The sequence below is a fragment of the Pelobates fuscus genome, chromosome 3 (genome assembly GCF_036172605.1).
Source record: "Pelobates fuscus isolate aPelFus1 chromosome 3, aPelFus1.pri, whole genome shotgun sequence".
In the NCBI taxonomy this organism is placed as follows: Eukaryota; Metazoa; Chordata; class Amphibia; order Anura; family Pelobatidae; genus Pelobates; species Pelobates fuscus.
In genome coordinates, this window is record NC_086319.1 from 398,731,045 (window position 1) to 398,744,580 (window position 13,536).

The 13,536-nt window shown below is 38.0% G+C and overlaps 8 non-coding genes across 8 annotated transcripts; all 8 read left to right on the forward strand.

Annotated features, from left to right (window-relative positions):
• Positions 1–76: 76 nt before the first annotated feature.
• On the forward strand, positions 77–148 carry TRNAG-UCC (transfer RNA glycine (anticodon UCC)). The gene has a single exon. It is a non-coding gene; the product is annotated as a tRNA-Gly (tRNA).
• Positions 149–1,400: 1,252 nt separating this feature from the next.
• Positions 1,401–1,472, forward strand: TRNAG-UCC (transfer RNA glycine (anticodon UCC)). Its single transcript has one exon. It is a non-coding gene; the product is annotated as a tRNA-Gly (tRNA).
• A 2,576-nt stretch (positions 1,473–4,048) lies between these two features.
• TRNAG-UCC (transfer RNA glycine (anticodon UCC)) lies at positions 4,049–4,120 on the forward strand. The gene has a single exon. It is a non-coding gene; the product is annotated as a tRNA-Gly (tRNA).
• Positions 4,121–5,530: 1,410 nt separating this feature from the next.
• On the forward strand, positions 5,531–5,602 carry TRNAG-UCC (transfer RNA glycine (anticodon UCC)). The gene has a single exon. It is a non-coding gene; the product is annotated as a tRNA-Gly (tRNA).
• Positions 5,603–6,217: 615 nt separating this feature from the next.
• TRNAG-UCC (transfer RNA glycine (anticodon UCC)) lies at positions 6,218–6,289 on the forward strand. The gene has a single exon. It is a non-coding gene; the product is annotated as a tRNA-Gly (tRNA).
• Positions 6,290–6,746: 457 nt separating this feature from the next.
• On the forward strand, positions 6,747–6,818 carry TRNAG-UCC (transfer RNA glycine (anticodon UCC)). The gene has a single exon. It is a non-coding gene; the product is annotated as a tRNA-Gly (tRNA).
• Positions 6,819–8,228: 1,410 nt separating this feature from the next.
• On the forward strand, positions 8,229–8,300 carry TRNAG-UCC (transfer RNA glycine (anticodon UCC)). The gene has a single exon. It is a non-coding gene; the product is annotated as a tRNA-Gly (tRNA).
• Positions 8,301–11,563: 3,263 nt separating this feature from the next.
• On the forward strand, positions 11,564–11,635 carry TRNAG-UCC (transfer RNA glycine (anticodon UCC)). Its single transcript has one exon. It is a non-coding gene; the product is annotated as a tRNA-Gly (tRNA).
• Positions 11,636–13,536: the final 1,901 nt, after the last annotated feature.

A 13,536-nucleotide genomic window follows, 5' to 3' on the forward strand; every position in this document is an offset into this window, starting at 1 on the left:
TTCTTGAGAGATCAGGAAGCTTGTCTGAAAATGTGTCCGTATGGATCGTGGTGTCGGTAAAACCAAAACACATCAAGCGTTGGTGGTATAGTGGTGAGCATAGCTGCCTTCCAAGCAGTTGACCCGGGTTCGATTCCCGGCCAACGCAAAAAAATCTGATTTTACGACACTTTATTCAGCAAATTTTGCGTTCCTATTTAACATTTTCAACGATTGTTACTGCACTTGTTGCTGAATCAACAACATTTTGTGCTGGATCATGCTCTACATAGATCAGATATGAATGACTCTCGGAAATTGTCAATCACTTTGGGTTTTTTGTTTTTGAATTTTTTTTCTTGTACAATAATGGTCATTTTAAGCACGTCTCTCGAAAATCTGAACCGTATCAGTTTGGAAGAACCCAATTTTTGGGAAGTGCCCAAGTCAAGTTAAAATTTCTGCAATAGATTTTTTTTCATCTTATTCCAATAAACAGTGTGCTTGCAAAGTTTGAAACAGCAAAATGTGAACTTAGACTAGGCGAGCGTTCTTGAGAGATCAGGAAGCTTGTCTGAAAATGTGACCATATGGCTCGTGGTGTCGGTAAAACCAAAACGCATCAAGAGTTGGTGGTATAGTGGTGAGCATAGCTGCCTTCCAAGCAGTTGACCTGGGTTCGATTCCCGGCCAACGCAAGAAAATCTGATTTTACGACACTTTAGTCAGCAAATTTTGCGTTCCGATTTAACATTTTCAATGACTGTTACTGCACTTGTTGCTGAATCAACAACATTTTGTGCTGGATCATGCTCTACATAGATCAGATATGAATGACTCTCGGAAATTGTCAATCACTTTGGGTTTTTTGTTTTTGAATTTTTTTTCTTGTACAATAATGGTCATTTTAAGCACGTCTCTCGAAAATCTGAACCGTATCAGTTTGGAAGAACCCAATTTTTGGGAAGTGCCCAAGTCAAGTTAAAATTTCTGCAATAGATTTTTTTTCATCTTATTCCAATAAACAGTGTGCTTGCAAAGTTTGAAACAGCGAAATGTGAACTTAGACTGGATCATGCTCTACATAGATCAGATATGAATGACTCTCGGAAATTGTCAATCACTTTGGGTTTTTTGTTTTTGAATATTTTTTCTTGTACAATAATGGTCATTTTAAGCACGTCTCTCGAAAATCTGAACCGTATCAGTTTGGAAGAACCCAATTTTTGGGAAGTGCCCAAGTCAAGTTAAAATTTCTGCAATAGATTTTTTTTCATCTTATTCCAATAAACAGTGTGCTTGCCAAGTTTGAAACAGCAAAATGTGAACTTAGACTAGGCGAGCGTTCTTGAGAGATCAGGAAGCTTGTCTGAAAATGTGACCGTATGGCTCGTGGTGTCGGTAAAACCAAAATGCATCAAGCGTTGGTGGTATAGTGGTGAGCATAGCTGCCTTCCAAGCAGTTGACCCGGGTTCGATTCCCGGCCAACGCAAGAAAATCTGATCTTACGACACTTTAGTCAGCAAATTTTGCGTTCCGATTTAACATTTTCAATGACTGTTACTGCACTTGTTGCTGAATCAACAACATTTTGTGCTGGATCATGCTCTACATAGATCAGATATGAATGACTCTCGGAAATTGTCAATCACTTTGGGTTTTTTGTTTTTGAATTTTTTTTCTTGTACAATAATGGTCATTTTAAGCACGTCTCTTGAAAATCTGAACCGTATCAGTTTGGAAGAACCCAATTTTTGGGAAGTGCCCAAGTCAAGTTAAAATTTCTGCAATAGATTTTTTTTCATCTTATTCCAATAAACAGTGTGCTTGCAAAGTTTGAAACAGCGAAATGTGAACTTAGACTAGGCGAGCGTTCTTGAGAGATCAGGAAGCTTGTCTGAAAATGTGACCGTATGGCTCGTGGTGTCGGTAAAACCAAAACGCATCAAGCGTTGGTGGTATAGTTGTGAGCATAGCTGCCTTCCAAGCAGCTGACCCGGGTTCGATTCCCGGCCAACGCAAAAAAATCTGATTTTACGACACTTTATTCAGCAAATTTTGCGTTCCTATTTAACATTTTCAATGACTGTTACTGCACTTGTTGCTGAATCAACAACATTTTGTGCTGGATCATGCTCTACATAGATCAGATATGAATGACTCTCGGAAATTGTCAATCACTTTGGGTTTTTTGTTTTTGAATTTTTTTTCTTGTACAATAATGGTCATTTTAAGCACGTCTCTCGAAAATCTGAACCGTATCAGTTTGGAAGAACCCAATTTTTGGGAAGTGCCCAAGTCAAGTTAAAATTTCTGCAATAGATTTTTTTTCATCTTATTCCAATAAACAGTGTGCTTGCAAAGTTTGAAACAGCGAAATGTGAACTTAGACTGGATCATGCTCTACATAGATCAGATATGAATGACTCTCGGAAATTGTCAATCACTTTGGGTTTTTTGTTTTTGAATTTTTTTTCTTGTACAATAATGGTCATTTTAAGCACGTCTCTCGAAAATCTGAACCGTATCAGTTTGGAAGAACCCAATTTTTGGGAAGTGCCCAAGTCAAGTTAAAATTTCTGCAATAGATTTTTTTTCATCTTATTCCAATAAACAGTGTGCTTGCAAAGTTTGAAACAGCAAAATGTGAACTTAGACTAGGCGAGCGTTCTTGAGAGATCAGGAAGCTTGTCTGAAAATGTGACAATATGGCTCGTGGTGTCGGTAAAACCAAAACACATCAAGTGTTGGTGGTATAGTGGTGAGCATAGCTGCCTTCCAAGCAGTTGACCCGGGTTCGATTCCCGGCCAACGCAAAAAAATCTGATTTTACGACACTTTATTCAGCAAATTTTGCGTTCCTATTTAACATTTTCAACGATTGTTACTGCACTTGTTGCTGAATCAACAACATTTTGTGCTGGATCATGCTCTACATAGATCAGATATGAATGACTCTCGGAAATTGTCAATCACTTTGGGTTTTTTGTTTTTGAATTTTTTTTCTTGTACAATAATGGTCATTTTAAGCACGTCTCTCGAAAATCTGAACCGTATCAGTTTGGAAGAACCCAATTTTTGGGAAGTGCCCAAGTCAAGTTAAAATTTCTGCAATAGATTTTTTTTCATCTTATTCCAATAAACAGTGTGCTTGCAAAGTTTGAATCAGCAAAATGTGAACTTAGACTAGGCGAGCGTTCTTGAGAGATCAGGAAGCTTGTCTGAAAATGTGACCATATGGCTCGTGGTGTCGGTAAAACCAAAACGCATCAAGAGTTGGTGGTATAGTGGTGAGCCTAGCTGCCTTCCAAGCAGTTGACCTGGGTTCGATTCCCGGCCAACGCAAGAAAATCTGATTTTACGACACTTTAGTCAGCAAATTTTGCGTTCCGATTTAACATTTTCAATGACTGTTACTGCACTTGTTGCTGAATCAACAACATTTTGTGCTGGATCATGCTCTACATAGATCAGATATGAATGACTCTCGGAAATTGTCAATCACTTTGGGTTTTTTGTTTTTGAATTTTTTTTCTTGTACAATAATGGTCATTTTAAGCACGTCTCTCGAAAATCTGAACCGTATCAGTTTGGAAGAACCCAATTTTTGGGAAGTGCCCAAGTCAAGTTAAAATTTCTGCAATAGATTTTTTTTCATCTTATTCCAATAAACAGTGTGCTTGCAAAGTTTGAAACAGCGAAATGTGAACTTAGACTGGATCATGCTCTACATAGATCAGATATGAATGACTCTCGGAAATTGTCAATCACTTTGGGTTTTTTGTTTTTGAATATTTTTTCTTGTACAATAATGGTCATTTTAAGCACGTCTCTCGAAAATCTGAACCGTATCAGTTTGGAAGAACCCAATTTTTGGGAAGTGCCCAAGTCAAGTTAAAATTTCTGCAATAGATTTTTTTTCATCTTATTCCAATAAACAGTGTGCTTGCAAAGTTTGAAACAGCAAAATGTGAACTTAGACTAGGCGAGCGTTCTTGAGAGATCAGGAAGCTTGTCTGAAAATGTGACCGTATGGCTCGTGGTGTCGGTAAAACAAAAACACATCAAGCGTTGGTGGTATAGTGGTGAGCATAGCTGCCTTCCAAGCAGTTGACCCGGGTTCGATTCCCGGCCAACGCAAAAAAATCTGATTTTACGACACTTTATTCAGCAAATTTTGCGTTCCTATTTAACATTTTCAACGATTGTTACTGCACTTGTTGCTGAATCAACAACATTTTGTGCTGGATCATGCTCTACATAGATCAGATATGAATGACTCTCGGAAATTGTCAATCACTTTGGGTTTTTTGTTTTTGAATTTTTTTTCTTGTACAATAATGGTCATTTTAAGCACGTCTCTCGAAAATCTGAACCGTATCAGTTTGGAAGAACCCAATTTTTGGGAAGTGCCCAAGTCAAGTTAAAATTTCTGCAATAGATTTTTTTTCATCTTATTCCAATAAACAGTGTGCTTGCAAAGTTTGAATCAGCAAAATGTGAACTTAGACTAGGCGAGCGTTCTTGAGAGATCAGGAAGCTTGTCTGAAAATGTGACCATATGGCTCGTGGTGTCGGTAAAACCAAAACGCATCAAGAGTTGGTGGTATAGTGGTGAGCCTAGCTGCCTTCCAAGCAGTTGACCTGGGTTCGATTCCCGGCCAACGCAAGAAAATCTGATTTTACGACACTTTAGTCAGCAAATTTTGCGTTCCGATTTAACATTTTCAATGACTGTTACTGCACTTGTTGCTGAATCAACAACATTTTGTGCTGGATCATGCTCTACATAGATCAGATATGAATGACTCTCGGAAATTGTCAATCACTTTGGGTTTTTTGTTTTTGAATTTTTTTTCTTGTACAATAATGGTCATTTTAAGCACGTCTCTCGAAAATCTGAACCGTATCAGTTTGGAAGAACCCAATTTTTGGGAAGTGCCCAAGTCAAGTTAAAATTTCTGCAATAGATTTTTTTTCATCTTATTCCAATAAACAGTGTGCTTGCAAAGTTTGAAACAGCGAAATGTGAACTTAGACTGGATCATGCTCTACATAGATCAGATATGAATGACTCTCGGAAATTGTCAATCACTTTGGGTTTTTTGTTTTTGAATTTTTTTTCTTGTACAATAATGGTCATTTTAAGCACGTCTCTCGAAAATCTGAACCGTATCAGTTTGGAAGAACCCAATTTTTGGGAAGTGCCCAAGTCAAGTTAAAATTTCTGCAATAGATTTTTTTTCATCTTATTCCAATAAACAGTGTGCTTGCAAAGTTTGAAACAGCAAAATGTGAACTTAGACTAGGCGAGCGTTCTTGAGAGATCAGGAAGCTTGTCTGAAAATGTGACCGTATGGCTCGTGGTGTCGGTAAAACTAAAACACATCAATAGATTTTTTTCATCTTATTCCAATAAACAGTGTGCTTGCAAAGTTTGAAACAGCAAAATGTGAACTTAGACTAGGCGAGCGTTCTTGAGAGATCAGGAAGCTTGTCTGAAAATGTGACCGTATGGCTCGTGGTGTCGGTAAAACCAAAATGCATCAAGCGTTGGTGGTATAGTGGTGAGCATAGCTGCCTTCCAAGCAGTTGACCCGGGTTCGATTCCCGGCCAACGCAAGAAAATCTGATTTTACGACACTTTAGTCAGCAAATTTTGCGTTCCGATTTAACATTTTCAATGACTGTTACTGCACTTGTTGCTGAATCAACAACATTTTGTGCTGGATCATGCTCTACATAGATCAGATATGAATGACTCTCGGAAATTGTCAATCCCTTTGGGTTTTTTGTTTTTGAATTTTTTTTCTTGTACAATAATGGTCATTTTAAGCACGTCTCTCGAAAATCTGAACCGTATCAGTTTGGAAGAACCCAATTTTTGGGAAGTGCCCAAGTCAAGTTAAAATTTCTGCAATAGATTTTTTTTCATCTTATTCCAATAAACAGTGTGCTTGCAAAGTTTGAAACAGCGAAATGTGAACTTAGACTAGGCGAGCGTTCTTGAGAGATCAGGAAGCTTGTCTGAAAATGTGACCGTATGGCTCGTGGTGTCGGTAAAACTAAAACACATTAATAGATTTTTTTCATCTTATTCCAATAAACAGTGTGCTTGCAAAGTTTGAAACAGCAAAATGTGAACTTAGACTAGGCGAGCGTTCTTGAGAGATCAGGAAGCTTGTCTGAAAATGTGACCGTATGGCTCGTGGTGTCGGTAAAACCAAAACGCATCAAGCGTTGGTGGTATAGTGGTGAGCATAGCTGCCTTCCAAGCAGTTGACCCGGGTTCGATTCCCGGCCAACGCAAAAAAATCTGATTTTACGACACTTTATTCAGCAAATTTTGCGTTCCTATTTAACATTTTCAACGACTGTTACTGCACTTGTTGCTGAATCAACAACATTTTGTGCTGGATCATGCTCTACATAGATCAGATATGAATGACTCTCGGAAATTGTCAATCACTTTGGGTTTTTTGTTTTTGAATTTTTTTTCTTGTACAATAATGGTCATTTTAAGCACGTCTCTCGAAAATCTGAACCGTATCAGTTTGGAAGAACCCAATTTTTGGGAAGTGCCCAAGTCAAGTTAAAATTTCTGCAATAGATTTTTTTTCATCTTATTCCAATAAACAGTGTGCTTGCAAAGTTTGAAACAGCAAAATGTGAACTTAGACTAGGCGAGCGTTCTTGAGAGATCAGGAAGCTTGTCTGAAAATGTGACCGTATGGCTCGTGGTGTCGGTAAAACCAAAACACATCAAGCGTTGGTGGTATAGTGGTGAGCATAGCTGCCTTCCAAGCAGTTGACCCGGGTTCGATTCCCGGCCAACGCAAAAAAATCTGATTTTACGACACTTTATTCAGCAAATTTTGCGTTCCTATTTAACATTTTCAACGATTGTTACTGCACTTGTTGCTGAATCAACAACATTTTGTGCTGGATCATGCTCTACATAGATCAGATATGAATGACTCTCGGAAATTGTCAATCACTTTGGTTTTTTTGTTTTTGAATTTTTTTTCTTGTACAATAATGGTCATTTTAAGCACGTCTCTCGAAAATCTGAACCGTATCAGTTTGGAAGAACCCAATTTTTGGGAAGTGCCCAAGTCAAGTTAAAATTTCTGCAATAGATTTTTTTTCATCTTATTCCAATAAACAGTGTGCTTGCAAAGTTTGAATCAGCAAAATGTGAACTTAGACTAGGCGAGCGTTCTTGAGAGATCAGGAAGCTTGTCTGAAAATGTGACCATATGGCTCGTGGTGTCGGTAAAACCAAAACGCATCAAGAGTTGGTGGTATAGTGGTGAGCCTAGCTGCCTTCCAAGCAGTTGACCTGGGTTCGATTCCCGGCCAACGCAAGAAAATCTGATTTTACGACACTTTAGTCAGCAAATTTTGCGTTCCGATTTAACATTTTCAATGACTGTTACTGCACTTGTTGCTGAATCAACAACATTTTGTGCTGGATCATGCTCTACATAGATCAGATATGAATGACTCTCGGAAATTGTCAATCACTTTGGGTTTTTTGTTTTTGAATTTTTTTTCTTGTACAATAATGGTCATTTTAAGCACGTCTCTCGAAAATCTGAACCGTATCAGTTTGGAAGAACCCAATTTTTGGGAAGTGCCCAAGTCAAGTTAAAATTTCTGCAATAGATTTTTTTTCATCTTATTCCAATAAACAGTGTGCTTGCAAAGTTTGAAACAGCGAAATGTGAACTTAGACTGGATCATGCTCTACATAGATCAGATATGAATGACTCTCGGAAATTGTCAATCACTTTGGGTTTTTTGTTTTTGAATTTTTTTTCTTGTACAATAATGGTCATTTTAAGCACGTCTCTCGAAAATCTGAACCGTATCAGTTTGGAAGAACCCAATTTTTGGGAAGTGCCCAAGTCAAGTTAAAATTTCTGCAATAGATTTTTTTTCATCTTATTCCAATAAACAGTGTGCTTGCAAAGTTTGAAACAGCAAAATGTGAACTTAGACTAGGCGAGCGTTCTTGAGAGATCAGGAAGCTTGTCTGAAAATGTGACCGTATGGCTCGTGGTGTCGGTAAAACTAAAACACATCAATAGATTTTTTTCATCTTATTCCAATAAACAGTGTGCTTGCAAAGTTTGAAACAGCAAAATGTGAACTTAGACTAGGCGAGCGTTCTTGAGAGATCAGGAAGCTTGTCTGAAAATGTGACCGTATGGCTCGTGGTGTCGGTAAAACCAAAATGCATCAAGCGTTGGTGGTATAGTGGTGAGCATAGCTGCCTTCCAAGCAGTTGACCCGGGTTCGATTCCCGGCCAACGCAAGAAAATCTGATCTTACGACACTTTGGTCAGCAAATTTTGCGTTCCGATTTAACATTTTCAATGACTGTTACTGCACTTGTTGCTGAATCAACAACATTTTGTGCTGGATCATGCTCTACATAGATCAGATATGAATGACTCTCGGAAATTGTCAATCACTTTGGGTTTTTTGTTTTTGAATTTTTTTTCTTGTACAATAATGGTCATTTTAAGCACGTCTCTCGAAAATCTGAACCGTATCAGTTTGGAAGAACCCAATTTTTGGGAAGTGCCCAAGTCAAGTTAAAATTTCTGCAATAGATTTTTTTTCATCTTATTCCAATAAACAGTGTGCTTGCAAAGTTTGAAACAGCGAAATGTGAACTTAGACTAGGCGAGCGTTCTTGAGAGATCAGGAAGCTTGTCTGAAAATGTGACCGTATGGCTCGTGGTGTCGGTAAAACCAAAACGCATCAAGCGTTGGTGGTATAGTTGTGAGCATAGCTGCCTTCCAAGCAGCTGACCCGGGTTCGATTCCCGGCCAACGCAAAAAAATCTGATTTTACGACACTTTATTCAGCAAATTTTGCGTTCCTATTTAACATTTTCAATGACTGTTACTGCACTTGTTGCTGAATCAACAACATTTTGTGCTGGATCATGCTCTACATAGATCAGATATGAATGACTCTCGGAAATTGTCAATCACTTTGGGTTTTTTGTTTTTGAATTTTTTTTCTTGTACAATAATGGTCATTTTAAGCACGTCTCTCGAAAATCTGAACCGTATCAGTTTGGAAGAACCCAATTTTTGGGAAGTGCCCAAGTCAAGTTAAAATTTCTGCAATAGATTTTTTTTCATCTTATTCCAATAAACAGTGTGCTTGCAAAGTTTGAAACAGCGAAATGTGAACTTAGACTAGGCGAGCGTTCTTGAGAGATCAGGAAGCTTGTCTGAAAATGTGACCGTATGGCTCGTGGTGTCGGTAAAACCAAAACGCATCAAGCGTTGGTGGTATAGTTGTGAGCATAGCTGCCTTCCAAGCAGCTGACCCGGGTTCGATTCCCGGCCAACGCAAAAAAATCTGATTTTACGACACTTTATTCAGCAAATTTTGCGTTCCTATTTAACATTTTCAATGACTGTTACTGCACTTGTTGCTGAATCAACAACATTTTGTGCTGGATCATGCTCTACATAGATCAGATATGAATGACTCTCGGAAATTGTCAATCACTTTGGGTTTTTTGTTTTTGAATTTTTTTTCTTGTACAATAATGGTCATTTTAAGCACGTCTCTCGAAAATCTGAACCGTATCAGTTTGGAAGAACCCAATTTTTGGGAAGTGCCCAAGTCAAGTTAAAATTTCTGCAATAGATTTTTTTTCATCTTATTCCAATAAACAGTGTGCTTGCAAAGTTTGAAACAGCGAAATGTGAACTTAGACTGGATCATGCTCTACATAGATCAGATATGAATGACTCTCGGAAATTGTCAATCACTTTGGGTTTTTTGTTTTTGAATTTTTTTTCTTGTACAATAATGGTCATTTTAAGCACGTCTCTCGAAAATCTGAACCGTATCAGTTTGGAAGAACCCAATTTTTGGGAAGTGCCCAAGTCAAGTTAAAATTTCTGCAATAGATTTTTTTTCATCTTATTCCAATAAACAGTGTGCTTGAAAAGTTTGAAACAGCAAAATGTGAACTTAGACTAGGCGAGCGTTCTTGAGAGATCAGGAAGCTTGTCTGAAAATGTGACAATATGGCTCGTGGTGTCGGTAAAACCAAAACACATCAAGTGTTGGTGGTATAGTGGTGAGCATAGCTGCCTTCCAAGCAGTTGACCCGGGTTCGATTCCCGGCCAACGCAAAAAAATCTGATTTTACGACACTTTATTCAGCAAATTTTGCGTTCCTATTTAACATTTTCAACGATTGTTACTGCACTTGTTGCTGAATCAACAACATTTTGTGCTGGATCATGCTCTACATAGATCAGATATGAATGACTCTCGGAAATTGTCAATCACTTTGGGTTTTTTGTTTTTGAATTTTTTTTATTGTACAATAATGGTCATTTTAAGCACGTCTCTCGAAAATCTGAACCGTATCAGTTTGGAAGAACCCAATTTTTGGGAAGTGCCCAAGTCAAGTTAAAATTTCTGCAATAGATTTTTTTTCATCTTATTCCAATAAACAGTGTGCTTGCAAAGTTTGAATCAGCAAAATGTGAACTTAGACTAGGCGAGCGTTCTTGAGAGATCAGGAAGCTTGTCTGAAAATGTGACCATATGGCTCGTGGTGTCGGTAAAACCAAAACGCATCAAGAGTTGGTGGTATAGTGGTGAGCCTAGCTGCCTTCCAAGCAGTTGACCTGGGTTCGATTCCCGGCCAACGCAAGAAAATCTGATTTTACGACACTTTAGTCAGCAAATTTTGCGTTCCGATTTAACATTTTCAATGACTGTTACTGCACTTGTTGCTGAATCAACAACATTTTGTGCTGGATCATGCTCTACATAGATCAGATATGAATGACTCTCGGAAATTGTCAATCACTTTGGGTTTTTTGTTTTTGAATTTTTTTTCTTGTACAATAATGGTCATTTTAAGCACGTCTCTCGAAAATCTGAACCGTATCAGTTTGGAAGAACCCAATTTTTGGGAAGTGCCCAAGTCAAGTTAAAATTTCTGCAATAGATTTTTTTTCATCTTATTCCAATAAACAGTGTGCTTGCAAAGTTTGAAACAGCGAAATGTGAACTTAGACTGGATCATGCTCTACATAGATCAGATATGAATGACTCTCGGAAATTGTCAATCACTTTGGGTTTTTTGTTTTTGAATATTTTTTCTTGTACAATAATGGTCATTTTAAGCACGTCTCTCGAAAATCTGAACCGTATCAGTTTGGAAGAACCCAATTTTTGGGAAGTGCCCAAGTCAAGTTAAAATTTCTGCAATAGATTTTTTTTCATCTTATTCCAATAAACAGTGTGCTTGCAAAGTTTGAAACAGCGAAATGTGAACTTAGACTAGGCGAGCGTTCTTGAGAGATCAGGAAGCTTGTCTGAAAATGTGACCGTATGGCTCGTGGTGTCGGTAAAACTAAAACACATTAATAGATTTTTTTCATCTTATTCCAATAAACAGTGTGCTTGCAAAGTTTGAAACAGCAAAATGTGAACTTAGACTAGGCGAGCGTTCTTGAGAGATCAGGAAGCTTGTCTGAAAATGTGACCGTATGGCTCGTGGTGTCGGTAAAACCAAAACGCATCAAGCGTTGGTGGTATAGTGGTGAGCATAGCTGCCTTCCAAGCAGTTGACCCGGGTTCGATTCCCGGCCAACGCAAAAAAATCTGATTTTACGACACTTTATTCAGCAAATTTTGCGTTCCTATTTAACATTTTCAACGACTGTTACTGCACTTGTTGCTGAATCAACAACATTTTGTGCTGGATCATGCTCTACATAGATCAGATATGAATGACTCTCGGAAATTGTCAATCACTTTGGGTTTTTTGTTTTTGAATTTTTTTTCTTGTACAATAATGGTCATTTTAAGCACGTCTCTCGAAAATCTGAACCGTATCAGTTTGGAAGAACCCAATTTTTGGGAAGTGCCCAAGTCAAGTTAAAATTTCTGCAATAGATTTTTTTTCATCTTATTCCAATAAACAGTGTGCTTGCAAAGTTTGAAACAGCAAAATGTGAACTTAGACTAGGCGAGCGTTCTTGAGAGATCAGGAAGCTTGTCTGAAAATGTGACCATATGGCTCGTGGTGTCGGTAAAACCAAAACGCATCAAGCGTTGGTGGTATAGTGGTGAGCATAGCTGCCTTCCAAGCAGTTGACCTGGGTTCGATTCCCGGCCAACGCAAGAAAATCTGATTTTACGACACTTTAGTCAGCAAATTTTGCGTTCCGATTTAACATTTTCAATGACTGTTACTGCACTTGTTGCTGAATCAACAACATTTTGTGCTGGATCATGCTCTACATAGATCAGATATGAATGACTCTCGGAAATTGTCAATCACTTTGGGTTTTACGTCTCTCGAAAATCTGAACCGTATCAGTTTGGAAGAACCCAATTTTTGGGCAGTGCCCAAGTCAAGTTAAAATTTCTGCAATAGATTTTTTTTCATCTTATTCCAATAAACAGTGTGCTTGCAAAGTTTGAAACAGCGAAATGTGAACTTAGACTGGATCATGCTCTACATATATCAGATATGAATGACTCTCGGAAATTGTCAATCACTTTGGGTTTTTTGTTTTTGAATTTTTTTTCTTGTACAATAATGGTCATTTTAAGCACGTCTCTCGAAAATCTGAACCGTATCAGTTTGGAAGAACCCAATTTTTGGGAAGTGCCCAAGTCAAGTTAAAATTTCTGCAATAGATTTTTTTTCATCTTATTCCAATAAACAGTGTGCTTGCAAAGTTTGAAACAGCAAAATGTGAACTTAGACTAGGCGAGCGTTCTTGAGAGATCAGGAAGCTTGTCTGAAAATGTGACCGTATGGCTCGTGGTGTCGGTAAAACCAAAATGCATCAAGCGTTGGTGGTATAGTGGTGAGCATATCTGCCTTCCAAGCAGTTGACCCGGGTTCGATTCCCGGCCAACGCAAGAAAATCTGATCTTACGACACTTTAGTCAGCAAATTTTGCGTTCCGATTTAACATTTTCAATGACTGTTACTGCACTTGTTGCTGAATCAACAACATTTTGTGCTGGATCATGCTCTACATAGATCAGATATGAATGACTCTCGGAAATTGTCAATCACTTTGGGTTTTTTGTTTTTGAATTTTTTTTCTTGTACAATAATGGTCATTTTAAGCACGTCTCTCGAAAATCTGAACCGTATCAGTTTGGAAGAACCCAATTTTTGGGAAGTGCCCAAGTCAAGTTAAAATTTCTGCAATAGATTTTTTTTCATCTTATTCCAATAAACAGTGTGCTTGCAAAGTTTGAAACAGCGAAATGTGAACTTAGACTGGATCATGCTCTACATAGATCAGATATGAATGACTCTCGGAAATTGTCAATCACTTTGGGTTTTTTGTTTTTGAATTTTTTTTCTTGTACAATAATGGTCATTTTAAGCACGTCTCTCGAAAATCTGAACCGTATCAGTTTGGAAGAACCCAATTTTTGGGAAGTGCCCAAGTCAAGTTAAAATTTCTGCAATAGATTTTTTTTCATCTTATTCCAATAAACAGTGTGCTTGCAAAGTTTGAAACAGCAA